An 11,405-nucleotide genomic window follows, 5' to 3' on the forward strand; every position below is an offset into this window, starting at 1 on the left:
AAAAAAAAAATAAAAAATAAATAGTTTGATTATAATTAGTATTCCCATGTATGTAGCTTCTCTTTGTAAAATATAACTATGTCATACACTAAATGCAAAATTAATTTATAAACAAATTAATTTCAAGATGATTGTACATTTTGCATCGTTTAATAAAATGCAGAGTAATTTGTACTGCTATCAATTAGTTTATATAAAATATGGCAAACGGCCATGAAATGAACTGTACCCTTTTGTCCTTAATTACAAAACCAACAATACTCGAACATCTGAAGATGGACGCCTATAAATTAAATTTAAACTCTTCTCTATTGTTTTGAATATTTTTTTTTCAAACGTTCTATTTTAAAAAAACATAATCCTCACTTCATATCAATTAAGGTTTAATTTGAAACGTTTTATGACTTCGTTTGTATGGAATCAGTTGCTATTTGTAGATGTCCTAGAGACATGTTTTCACGCCCTACCGAGAGCAATTTAGTATCATCCGCAAATAATGTTGTTGTGATTGTATTTTTTTGAGGGTAAATTAACTTTGTGTATAAGAGATAGAGGAAGAGACCCAAAACACTCCCTTGAGAAACGCCAGATATTATTTTCTTTAACTCCAACTAATCGACGGCTTTCTCGCTTATACAAAAATAATTTACATACCGTGTTCCTAGGAGTTTCGTTAATTTATATATCAGCTCTTCATGCCAAATTCTTTCAAATACATGAGGCTGGATGGAACAAATGAAAGAATCCAAGTTAGATCCAAAATAAAAAAATATTTTCCATGAAACCTTATCTTTTAAGCCTCAAAAACCACCCAGACACACAAATGATACTTCAAACTCTTCGGTTTCTAAACTTGGCGGTTAAACATTGTTCTAAACATACAAGTTGTTCGCTTTTTACATTGAACAAAAATAAAAAATTTCACCTCCGCCTAAAAATAAAAAGGGAAGGAATAACTAACTCTCTTTTCAAACGGGACAGGGCTTCAAAAATCCAATACACCTTGTAATCAAATCTAGGCATTTTGTATATATACATTTACATGCGTAGGTGTATATGGAAAGAGAGAGAGAGAGAGAAAGAGAGAGAGAGAGAGAGAGAGAGAGAGAGAGAGAGAGAGAGAGAGAGAGAGAGAGAGAGAGAACCTTACGTTCTTGATATTTTACCCCTATTTCTTATCTCGCACCTCAATTGCATATCAGTTATCACAATTAAAAACTTACAAGCTATAGAAAGAAATACATTTAAAGCATTGAATCTCCTAACTGTGTAGTTTTTAACAGTTTATAAGAATTAAGGGAAATGCATGCTACAAAAAGGTAAAAAATCGACCGAAACTACAAACTGTCTTTATATTTTGTACTAATAGCCTTATCGATTGCTTTCGAGGATCGGTCGAGCTGGCGGAAAAAGGTTTCTTTGTTTAATGAATTGCGGCTGGTAGGATTATTAATCCGGGCAAAGTTTTCAACTGTGACGTCCCCGCTGTGATTTATGGATTTATGCGTCCTCACCCCACCAATTTCGGAACTTGGATTATTGCTAAGCATAATTTCTAATTCGCTTTTACTCCAATTCCCGGTAATGGGCTTAATCTAAATGAAAATCTAATATTTCGCGCGGTTTCCGAAAATTTACCTTTAATACCGTTTATCCTAGTGAAACGTGGTCAGAAAATTTTCAAAAGGGTAATGGCGTACAGCGTATTTCAAATTATCACGACTTAGGCACAAATATTATTATACTTATATTTAAAAAAATTATTGTGTAAAAATCATGGAAATACTATTTCTTTATATTCTGCATATATTAAATAAAAATTTTCGACCTTATTTTTAAATCATAATACAGTTCAAGGAGTAAATAGAGTATCAAAATAATGTAGAGCTTTGTTGGAATTAAGATAATCAATAGTAAATATCAAAAATTACTGAAAATGCCAAAATATTATTAACATAGTATTAATTTTATTTTCAATCATTGTCACGGATTTTTTCACTCAACGTAGAACTTGAAAATTTCACTCACGTAGCACTTGAAAGCCTGTAATGACAAAATGGGAGTTTATTCTAAATTCAATTTTGGTCGACCTCCTAAGGAGCCTCAACCCAAGGGATAATCCGCGCCTGAGGCACGGTTTTTGCAAATCCGTTGTGAGACCTCAGCAAATCCTTTAAGAACGGTGTTGGCCGTGTCCATCGGGGGAGTGGGTACAAATATACAGGGTGAATTGCTACTCGTGCTACAAACTTCTCCAGTAGATTCTTCACCCTAAAATGAACAAAAAAGTTCATATTGTCCATGGTCCGATTCTCNATCGGACCATGGACAATATGAACTTTTTTGTTCATTTTAGGGTGAAGAATCTACTGGAGAAGTTTGTAGCACGAGTAGCAATTCACCCTGTATAATGAGAGAAACTACAAATCAATCCCCACCGGAGGGAGAAAGATTTTATCAACCTTATAACATATATTGCGGAAACATCAAACCAATTAAAACGATTTATGTGAAACAAAAATCAATAACGTAAAAATAGTACTTAAATTTAAAAACCAGGTAGGAAAAAATCTACATTAAATTGAAACATAAAGAACCTCTTCTAAAATCTCTAATGTTCTGTATAAAATCTACTCAATGCCCCACTGTTTATTATGGTCAAACCAAGCAGTATCTCTCAGGGCGTATTAGGCAGCATCAGTATGATTGTAATGCTGTTGAGAGACCAAGAACCGCGTTATCAAAACATAAGCATAGAAGGAATCATAACTTCGATTTTGACAAAGTTGGGATTATGTCTGCTGAGCATAATCCCATAAGATCGTAGACTATTAAAAGAAATAATGTACATTCGTGAAGATAATAAGTCATGTAATCTAAAAACGGACTTGAATGATCTAAGTTTAATTTATAGTGTGATTTTGGGACGAGACAGGCCCCCCTCCTGAAATTTGAACTATACACATTAGTAAAAAATATGAAAATAAGTAGTACAAATAAAAGTTATTTATTTATTTAGTAAATAAAAACAGGTTGTAATGGAACATTATTTAGGAGAAAAAGAGTTGAATCCGTTGTGGCAGTTTGTGTAACCTCTCACAAAGGATAACGCATAACCTTAATTATGTTTTACACACACACACACACACACACACACACACACACACACACACACACACACACACACACACACACACACACACTCTCACACACTCTCGCTCTTTTTCTGTCGGTCTGTCTGCCTCATTCTCTGGCAGTCACTCGCTCACACACACACACACACACACACACACACACACACACGTGCGCACGCGTAAACGTGTGGGTAACTGTTTTTTTTAATTTTGACTACGTACACGTGTTGTACAACTTTGTCTATGTACAAGTTATCAAGAATCTGTGATATGATTACACGAATGTAAAATTAATTAACATTGTTCTGAGTAACATCGTTCTGAAGAAGACGAAATATATCGTCGAAAGCTCGGCGTTGGTACAATAGCACTATTTCTTTTTCTGTCCACAATCCTAATCACGAGACTATTATTGAGTAAAGGCTGGTCGATCGTATAGAAGAAACATCGGGGGGGGGGGAGATTTGTGGATGCGTCAACATTAAAAAATCGGAAGACTTTTAGATGATACAGTAAAAGATAAAGATATCAACGCTGACATTTTTGAAGTGAAACTAAGCCTTTCATATAAAAGGTCATTTGCTGAAATAGCTTTTCTTTTTTGATAAATTCGATCTGCTTCGCTGTATTTCAATACTGTCTAAATTAAGAATTTAGATTTTGGCTTAAAAACTCGCTCTTTGTTGAAAAAAAGACCGATTTGTAAGAACGTCAGGTTCCAATGCACAGCCGCTGGATTCGAACCCGGGACCAATACCTTGATGAGCTCTGTTATGGCCGCCGACGACCCCTTTTGAATTATTACTAATAGTTTCAAGTTCCTGATGAAGGGGTTCCTCAAAAGCTTGACAAAGGAACTCAGTGTTTTTCTTTTATTTTAAATTGGCCTTATTCCTGACTGTTAAATACAAAATTATAATATTAAAGGATGAAATCGATTGTAGCGAGATGACATTGGAAAGGATAATAAAAGCATTTTAAAAATAATTAAATTAATACATAGAAAAAAAGAAAACGGTCGTTTTTATTGACTCACCCCAATGAAATAAAGGACGATAAACTACATGTCCTCCGAATTTTGATTAAACCGGAGAATTCCTGGATAAATAAACGTCAGGGGGATGTTGACTTTCGACGAAGCAAAAAGCGGCTCAAACGCAATTGGACTATTTTATCCTCGCCCTTTTCACCATCCTCCGAATAATAATATTTAGCCTTACAGACCCCCGGCAGGGGAAACATCAGTTTCCAGGCTTTTGAGAATTAATCTCTAGGAAAACGGCAGAAATAATCTAAGAAAATTCTTGAGTTTAATAAATTTCGGAAGGCGTGATAACTCAGGGTAAGACGCTTATTTAAGGACTCCTGTGGAATACTTTGTGTTGAATGGATAAAATGAGAAGACGAGAAATTGTCTTGAATTATACAAGACGGATTGCTTATTACTTTCCTTAGAAGAATGAATATGCTCTTTTTCAAGTGCGACAAGTCAAGTAAATCATTTTTGCGAAGAACCAAAATTTAAGCGGTGCGAGCAGACGTGAACTGTATTGTATTGATTTCATAAAATAACATTAGTATGTTGGATTGGTGCAAAATAAATGCAGGTTTTGAAAATTTGTTTTATTTTAGCATGTCTTGTCATCTATCATCTAAATCCTCAAATCTAATTTATGGATTATAATAAATACCTTTAACTGTTATCTTTTATACAAACAGTTTATAATGAATTTGATATTGAATCTGGCGAAACTAGATTTTCTTCTAATTTATTTGTACGAATGTAAACTTGAGCAAAGTACGGCCCAAACCGTGCTTAACATCCGTACAGTTTGGGGGGAGGGAAGCATTAGCGAATGCACGGTTCTGTGATTGTTTCAGAGATTTCGTCTTGGAGATTTCGATCTCAAAGGTCGCGGTAGGCCTTCCGTTGTGGACGACCAACTCAAAACGTTGATTGAAAAAAATTCACGTACGACATTAAGGGAATTTACGGAAGAGCGTAGTGTTGACCGCTCAACCGTTGCTCGCCAACTGGAGGAACAATTGGAAAAGTAAGAAGCTCGACAAGTAGGTAGTACACGAACTAACCGAAGCCCAAAGAAATCTAGGCTTAGAAATTTGCTCGTCTCTTCTGTTGCACCACCAAAATGATCCACTTCTCGATCGAATCATCATGTGCGATGAGAGATGGGTTCTGTACGATCACAGGAAGATTACAGGTCAGTGTTTGGACAAGATTGAAGCGCTAAAACCCTTCCCAAAATCAAACCTGCACCTCCCAAAAAATGTTATGATGTCTGTTTGATGGTGTACTGCTGGGGTTGTTCACTATAATTTTGTGAAATACGATGAAACTATCACAGCAGAGAAATATTACCAAGAAATTGAAAAAATGCACGCGAAACCGCAACGTGTCGCAATGCCAATCCTGAGGAAACTTCAGGACTTAGGATATGAAACCTTACTACACCCTCCATATTCACCCGACCTCCCGACCACATTTTTAAACATTTTGATCACGTCTTGAGGATAACATTTTTAGAGAACGCGGTGAAGCCGAACCTTCCAAGACATTAATGCCGAAATAAAGATTTTTAAGCCAGCGGAATAAATGCGCTTATTTCACATTGGCAAAGATGTATAGATTGCGATTGAAAATATTATGAATAGATTTTCTTTTTTTAATAAAAATTAAAAATATTTTTGACTGCCTTTTCGAAACATGCGTTATTTTTGCAGCCCAATATACACTGACAGGCAAAAAATTCCACCCGACTGATTTTTTATTTTTATTTTCTCGATAAAAGAAAATTCTGTCCTTAATTTGTCTCATTGTTTTTATCAATAAGTATTTGTTTATGCTATGTTTTAAATTGGAAATATCAATTAGACGTAAACACATTTAATCCTTAATCAAGGACAATCAATCTTAATCAATCCATAATAAATATAAATAATGGAGGATAAATGATTTTTCTGTTTCATTTTTACGGAATTTAAAATGCTTATTCAGTCTCATTTGAATTCTGAAGCAATAAACTGTTTAGTTTTCATCTTTGTTTTCTTCCTTTCATTTTTTAAACTTAATAATGCCACTTAGTGCTGAGGATGTTGCGCGTGGTGTGGCTCTTATTGGTGATGGTCGTTCCATCAGGTATGCGGCTGTTGCCATCGGAGTTCCTCCCTATGAAACACTGCGAGACGCAGTTAGACGTTTTCGAGAAACTGGATCCTACCATAGAAGACCAGATTCTGGACGCCTTAGGGACCACAGGATGAACGTTGTTTGACGTTGAGAATTTTGCGAAACCGGCACCTCTGTTGTTCAAGCGATTTCTCAGCTCCAGGAAGTTCAAGGTGTTCACATTTCTGAACTCCCTTCTCGAAGACTATTAAGTCAGTATGGACTGATTGCTTCTCGCCCCGTGTGACCAGAACACACAGAATTGCACGGCTCCCATTTTCTCGAGAACTCAGCCATTGGTATTTGGACGATTGGCCCGCTTTACGTTTTACAGATGAGTGTAGATTTGCTCTACGATCTCCAGATGGGCGTAAAAGAGTGTGGAGAAGGCGAAATGAAAGGTACGAAGCCTGCCAACCTTTTGTACGTAGCTCAGTGTCGGGGTGGACGGGAATTTCAATGGAGAGACGCACAGAGTTGGTTAGGGATGGTTAGGGGTTAGGGGTTATATAAGACAAATTATTAATGGTTTGAAACTGGTTTTTAAAGTTGGTTGGTGTTCGTGGAGGGTCTTTGACTGCCACTCGCTACGAGAAAGAAATATTGAAACATCACGCGTTGCCTATCCTTGATGAAATTAGCGACAATCATATTCTAATGCACGATAATGCCCGTCCACATGTCGCTCGCATAGTACAAACGTACCTTCAACAGCATAACGGGTCTTAGCCTTAGCTTGGCCAGCCCGTTCTCCACACTTGACCCCCATCGAACATTTATGGGATAACCTCAAAAGACGAATTTTTATCTTCGTACATGTCCATCACTTCTTGATACACTCCACGATCTTAAAAAGACTCTTCGTGAAGAATGGGCTAACCTCCAGCAAAGAGACATTTCCAGACTGGCTGAAAGTACGCCGAGGCGGTATTTTAAATTTCACAACTTTAATTTTTTTAAATCCAATATATTTTTCAATTTAATTGTATATTTGAACATATCGGGTTTTTAAACGGATACAATCGAATAAATATAAAATAAACAACGGGCACCCTCCAAAATCCCATGAATACAGTTTTTTGTTAAAAGTCAAAATTACTTTTTTCCTCAAATTTTCCCTTAGAAAATCTAAAAAAAAGATAATAATTTTGAAACGACTCATATCTGGATGAACCATTACATGGGTTAGAAGTACACAAGCTTCGCAAATATATGTTGGACGTGAAAAAATGAATTTATACAATGATAGAAATTTTAGACTCAAAGTATTTGTACTCACTCGAAGTGTTTGTTTTCTGTGTAGATGTGTCATTCTTGTGTGTCGTTTATTTGGTGGTCGTGAGACGCGGCCTGGTGTGATGTAGGTTTTAGAAAAACATTTTCTTCATCGTGCCGACGTTTCGATCTTTATTGAGATCATCTTCAGGGCTCAAAGTGTTGACAACATGATCTCGATAAAGATCGAAATGTTGGCACGATAAAGAAATTTTTTTCTAAAACCTATGTCACACCAGACCGCATCTCACGACCTCCAAATAATCATCAAGTAACAGTCACTAAACACCACACACTTGTGTGTCGTGTTGAGAGTGCCAGTGAAATAGTGATGTTTTATGTTTATGTACGTTGGATTTTGAAGGAACGGGGAAGGAAGTAGGGATCGAAATCCATTTTTCTATGAGGAGTTGGCTTCTTTGAGGTGAAAGGAGCCGACAATGGGAAAAAATGGGTAATGGTTCGGCCTGATTAGCCTTTCAGAATAATATATATATATATATATATATATATATATATATATATATATATATACACACATCGATATATTTATTTATATATGCTAAAAAAATAAACACTGGTAACTTTGACTCTGACGACCTACATGAAACAACAGAAATCTAGAACCCTGTAAAGTAAAAACGTTGGAGCTTTTTTAAAATTTTCTACACTTTTTGGAATTTTTATTTCATCCTAATATTTCTCACTCTCAATGACAATAATGAAACATCGTTGTATAAACCAAAAGAAGATATGGTTTGTTTTCTAACGGTTTTTAAAGGGTGCTTAAAACGAATCCAAATTGTTAAAAAATGTTTTTGACCTACTTTACTGAAAGTTTCTTTTGGTTTTCGTAACTTTTTATTGAATTTATGTCATTTAATACGATATGTTAATGGAATTGAGATCGTTTTCCCTTCTCAGTTTAAAGCCCTCCCCCCTAATTAAAACGTAATCTTTTGGAAATTTTTGTAGGTTCGCTCTATCTGGCCGGTGGATGGGCGTCATTAATGTAGCGGCAGAAAGGTAGATGGTATAAAATTTGCATGCAAATTTTTTCGACCGGGCAATAAACTAATTTACGTATTGTAATTATGATCGGAAAGTGGCTTTTAGGAGAAGGTAAATTAATGTACACTCTTTCCTGTGGTAATGGCACTTGGCAAGAGTTTTGGTAAAGTTTCTTATTAAAAATTTACACGGGAAGTTCCGGGATGTCCCTTTTATGGACGGATAGCAAAATGAATTTATTATACAGTTGTCCGATTATTTTCCCTTTTACCTAAACAAACTCGAAAAGAAAAAAAAGGTTTTAGTAAGTTTATCGTTTCAATGTATCACCTCTCGAAGGGAAACAAAAATCAAAGTAATAATATAATCCCTAATAATCTACATCCATTACAGATTTCTATTGCCTTAGTCCAACCGTTAACTTCCCATTTCAAAATCTAGCTGCCTGGAGGCGTATTTCAAGATTTAGTAAAGCGGTACCAATATTCAAATAAAACAAAAATCTGATGTGCGAAACCACAGACAATTTATTTTTCAGGCAACCAGGTCTAAAATATTGAAAAATTGTGTACTTGACCTCCTCATTTAAAGTTAAAATAATAGCAGAGCAACATGGTTCTCAAAAGGACCAACTTTTCACATTTTAAAATTACACCCTCGACAGCTTTGAAAAAGGAAACCAAGTGTGTTTACCACCGGTTATAGCAAAGCTTTTGACAAAGTGGTTTGTAAACTTTTCATTTCCCACCTTGGACCGTTCTTATTCTGGCTGTTTATAAATGACATTCCCTAATCTTTAACGGACTGTTCTCGTTATTTACCGACAATGAAAAAATTAACATGCCAGTAAACTCTCTTGCTGACTGTTTAGTTCTACAGGACAATATAAACAAGTATTCCCTTTGGTGTGACAAAAATAAATGGTTTATTAACTTTTCCAAGGGTTATCGTTTTCCACAAAAGGAAAAATACTATTGTTTCCTAGCATCATACAAAATTTCTCGTCACAATATATATAGAAATAATAGAATGCGGCATTTAGGAATTGCCATGAATCCTAGCATGATAGTCACACAGACCATCTTGAACAAATTTTTAAGAAAGCTCTTCAAATGTTAGGTTTTATATACAGAAGTTGCAAATCTTTTTCAAACATAACATTAATATAATATACAGTGTGTTCTTGTTAGATGGCCCAGCTGAATTGATAAAATATTACTTTTAGATTGTTTATTTTATCTCCAATTTCAGACCTCATTGTTCTTTAATAGACTAAAATTCCAATGACTTTTGAACCTATTTTGTTTCTGGTGCCAATTCCCAGCTTTTCCCTTAGATTTGTCACGAAGAAACGTTATTTTGGGAAAAGATATTCTGAACACGTCCTCTTAAAGACTGTTTATACATTTTTTTAACCAGTTTGTCCGAAGCTTCCTTGCCTATTACCGTATGCATACAAAGAATTACAATATCTATTGACTATAATCAAGATAATATGATTATTAAAAATTGTTCTCTAATAAATTAAAAAATATAGGTTTTTAACTACCCTGGCTTTTGTTTGGAATTTTCACCAAGACACTGTTATTTAAGGAAAAACATATTCCGAACAGTCCCCTTATATATATGTGCAATTTATTTTACACTTTTTTCAAGCCAGATAGTTCGCTTACATTGGTTCAAGAAAAATTCAGCCGGGCCAGTTGAAAGGACACCCTTTCTCTCTGTTCGTCCTACTTTAGAGTATGGTTCAATAGTGACGAGCAATAAAGAATACGATCAAGAAAAGGAGTCCGAGAAACTCTTAGGCGTCAAGAGCACAATTGGTAGGTGAACCCCGGAGAATCTAAACCGCAGAAGGATCACCCTAACCCGACTTACAATTGGCCATACGCGGTTGACACACGGACACTTAATTTTGGTCCAAAGCTAGCGTATGTAGCATGCAGAGAACGTTTGCTCAACATGGCCCACATAATTGAAGGATGCCCTTGCCTCCATACAGGGAGCGAGTAGAAATGCCGCCCGATACAAAAATTGTTCTCCAACACTGCAGCCAGTAATCCGATTTCTGCAGGAAACTGGGATAATCTGTACACCTACGTGCACATCCCATGAGCACAGTAGACAGAGTTGAGCCTGTATAATAAATAAAATAGACTGATCCATCTATTTCCATAGATAATATTCCATAGATTCATAGATTAAAAAGTATTTTAAAAAAATCCTTAAAATCAAAGGCAAGAAACGAAGTTTTGTTATGACAGCCTTTATTAGGCCAGCTCTACGATTACAAAAGAATCGCCAGTCTTGGCAGTAGAAGAAATGAATCTGATTTACTGTTTATTTATAAACTTTTAAACAAAAAAATCAATCCACACTATTTATGAAAACATTTCTATTAATGTACCTAGTTTTAACACCTGGATTCCAAAATTTAATATTAATTTCACCAAAACAAATTATATTTACTATAACCCTATTTTTCTGTTTATGATAAAAGCCAATGTTTATGATAAATATGATATATATATTTTATAAATGTATTCTTTGAAAGTCTCAATGTATTAAACAAATCTATATCTAATTCTTAATAACCCTTACTGTTTTAATGTTTATTTTATTATTTATACTTTAATTCTTAGTGTATGTTATTATTATTCAATTAATTATTGCTATTAGTAGTAAAATGATTTAATGTTAGGAAAATAAATTATGCAAAATTAAATATTTCGTCCTATGATTACGGAAAAGTAGACGACGAAAGAAAAACTGATACGGAAACTGTTTTTCTGGAA

This window comes from Cimex lectularius, unplaced genomic scaffold (genome assembly GCF_000648675.2).
Source record: "Cimex lectularius strain Harlan isolate CLEC.00 unplaced genomic scaffold, Clec_2.1 scaffold65, whole genome shotgun sequence".
In the NCBI taxonomy this organism is placed as follows: Eukaryota; Metazoa; Arthropoda; class Insecta; order Hemiptera; family Cimicidae; genus Cimex; species Cimex lectularius.